We start from the raw sequence: 3,702 nt of genomic DNA on the forward strand, positions 1-3,702 counted from the left end.
ACGCGCACTCTCAGTCACACGCGCACTCTCAGTCACACGCGCACTCTCAGTCACACGCGCACTCTGTCACACGCGCACACTCTCAGTCACACGCGCACACTCTCAGTCACACGCGCACACTCTCAGTCACACGCGCACACTCTCAGTCACACGCGCACACTCTCAGTCACACGCGCACACTCTCAGTCACACACGCACACTCTCAGTCACACGCACACTCTCAGTCACACGCACACTCTCAGTCACACGCGCACTCTCTCAGTCACACGCGCACACTCTCAGTCACACGCGCACTCTCTCAGTCACACGCACACTCTCAGTCACACGCACACTCTCAGTCACACGCACACTCTCAGTCACACGCACACTCTCAGTCACATGCACAGTCACACGCACAGTCACACGCGGAATTCACACTTAGTGCAAATAGCTAATACAGGGGATGTGTGCCGAGCACGCGCATTCTAAGTCAAATTTATTTGCATTTTGTCATTGAGATTGTATTTTGATTTTTAATTAAAACATCACCAACACCAACACAAATACAATTTCTGTGACAAAAGTCAAAGAAGTTTCACTTACTATGCGCGTGCTCAGCACACACAGCTTTTTTATTCTTTCAATTGCGGTTCGATTGCGCAGATTATCATCATACCGCAGTGGCTCCGGATATCTCCTTTTCAACTGCTAGATCAAGGACGCCCGCCAGGAGAGAGGGCGTCGCGGGAGGTCCTGTACTTGCTGAATTACCCACCCACCATCGCGTGAACTGGGAAAAAACGGATACCAGCACGGGGACACCTTTGCCAGATCGGAAGCCAGGCTGCAGAGGTAAGGGCCACAGGATATACCTCTGAGCCCCGAGTACTAATTAGAGGCAGTTTCCCCTCACCGTTTCTCTCCACACAGACGACACAGCCTGACTATCAGCACTGCACTGTGTACCAGCGAATCACCAGAGCGCAGGGCAGCACCGAGACATTCGTGTGATACCGAAGTACTCATTTACTCTGCTCTATCAATGCACAGAATTAAAAGGAAAAGCTACTAAACCTTTGACAGGTGCAAAATAGCAAGCGTTACAAGATTCACCCAAACATCAGTTACAAGCTCTCCGCACAATTTAATCAGAATTTTTCCCAGTGATACATATATTTATAACATTCAACATTAAAATAAAACCTGAAGTATCTGTGTAACAAACAGACACTTTCCCCACACACTTCTTTCCATTCGAGCGTTCATGCATTTTGAACATTAGTTAACAAAACGACATTTGTTTGAAAAATGTATTTTTTCCCCAACAGTAAGAGCTGAAGCACCTTTGAGACGGTCACAATGTCACTGGCAAAATTCTAAGTAACCCTGGAGATGGGTACTGTGATATTATTACCCAGAAGGGTATATAGTATGAAGACGTCCCTGCAGTGCTTCCATAAAATAAAATCTAAACACTGTTTAACGTGATCTCTCTCAGTGGTGCGCACGTTCAGTCCTCGAGGGCCGGGTATTTAGGATTTCTCTCATTAATAAGTACTTGGGCTATTAGCCCAGTCTCGATTATCACTAAGTCAACTTGCCAAGGAAAGCATTCCCTAGAAAATCCAGCCTTTTTGGTAGTCCTGGAAGACTACATTTGAGCTCCACTAATCTGCATGGTCAGATCCAAAAACTCAATCCCAGAAAAGGGTCCGGTTTTTCATGTCCGTCTGTAAAAATTCTACAAAAAGCAACTTTCTCTTACACCATGTATTGTTACCTTCAGAAGCACAACGCTAACAAAAGCAGACATCATCAGTTTACAGAAATTGGCAAATACAAAACAAAGCATGTTTTCTCTCAACAGAGTGTGTGTGTGTGTGTGTGTGTGTGTGTGTGTGTGTGTGTGTGTGTGTGTGTGTGTGTGTGTGTGTGTGTGTGTGTGTGTGTGTGTGTGTGTGTACAAAGAAAAAACAATTTCATACAACATAAAACTACATTGTAAAATCTGGTACCTGTTTTTAGCATATATCTTTGTTTTATAAACAAACAAAATGAAGAATATAAGGTGGACACATTGTCGTAATACAAGGGAGAGAACATCAAGTAGTGAAGATGAAGATGAAGCCTGAATTACGAGCTGTAATTAGCACCTTGTAAATGTACATTTACCTAAGGTCCAAGTTCCATACAGGTTATAAAAAATATGTTTTCACATTTTTATATTAGTCACATCATTTATGGTCAGAACTTCCAGCCATTTTCTGCAGGGACTCTTAAATATGTCTGTCATTTTTTATTATCTGCAAAATAACAACAAAAACTAGTAGTTTTGCAATCCCTACCTCAATTAGACATTATTCCTCCATTAGCCCCAAGCAAAATGCAGGACGTACCGTATATTCTGTGGAGTTTATTGTTGTGCTTTTTGCCGCTAGGCTTTTAAAAGCTATTAAACATATCCTAAAGTGTGCGATAATTACTACAAAATGTTAGATGAGGTGTCGCATGCCTGAGTGATACTGAGGTTTCAAGAGCTAAAAACAATGAAATGGAAACATCACGATTTAAATATCATTTTTTTTCTTTACAGTAAAATAACATTTTCACACTTAACGGATTACATGAAAGTACCATTGTGACAGACGCACAGCCCTATGTATACTTTAGTTAAGTATATTGCATGGAACCACATCGATGAGTGGGCAGCAGTGACAGACCTAGTAACAGTAACACATTTTTTCATAACCAGAAGATACATGTTCCATTGTCTTCGTAATTAAAGCCGCGGTGCAGAGGGACACGCCCCGCGGTGCAGAGGGAGACGCCCCGCGGTGCAGAGGGAGACGCCCCGCGGTGCAGAGGGAGACGCCCCGCGGAGCAGAGGGAGACGCCCCGCGGTGCAGAGGGAGACGCCCCGCGGTGCAGAGGGAGACGCCCCGCGGTGCAGAGGGAGACACCCGCGGTGCAGAGGGAGATGCCCCGCGGAGCAGAGGGAGACGCCCCGCGGTGCAGAGGGACACGCCCCGCGGTGCAGAGGGAGACGCCCCGCGGTGCAGAGGGAGACGCCCCGCGGTGCAGAGGGAGACGCCCCGCGGAGCAGAGGGAGACGCCCCGCGGTGCAGAGGGAGACGCCCCGCGGTGCAGAGGGAGACACCCGCGGTGCAGAGGGAGACGCCCCGCGGTGCAGAGGGACACGCCCCGCGGTGCAGAGGGAGACGCCCCGCGGTGCAGAGGGAGACGCCCCGCGGTGCAGAGGGAGACGCCCCGCGGTGCAGAGGGAGACGCCCCGCGGCGCGGCACCAAGACTAGAAAACAAAACGGTAAAACACCATATTCTATTTTATACAAATTACAAGATTGTCATATCGTTCACTTTATTTTACGTATGTACAAGTTCAATAATCTATACGCAGAGCCCGTAAAGTGTCACTGACCTCCATCAACCCCCTACATAATGTCCCCTGGCTGCCGCGGTGCTGGAAGGAATGGGGGCGCCGGAGAGTCACATTTGTGGCATAGGGGGCGGTCAGTCAGTGCTAAGTGCAAAGCACCGTCAGACATGACTTCGGGAAACAGGGTGGCGATTGACAACTCTGCCACCAACATAGTTCTTGTACCCGTTTATTCCTCCCGGCACGTGTCCCCTACATTTCGCGTACGTCCTGGACGTGTGGATTTCTCAAGCCCCGTTACCCAATGTTAAAGATTCTTCCAGTAAAA

The sequence above is a fragment of the Ascaphus truei genome, chromosome 10, assembly GCF_040206685.1.
Source record: "Ascaphus truei isolate aAscTru1 chromosome 10, aAscTru1.hap1, whole genome shotgun sequence".
In the NCBI taxonomy this organism is placed as follows: Eukaryota; Metazoa; Chordata; class Amphibia; order Anura; family Ascaphidae; genus Ascaphus; species Ascaphus truei.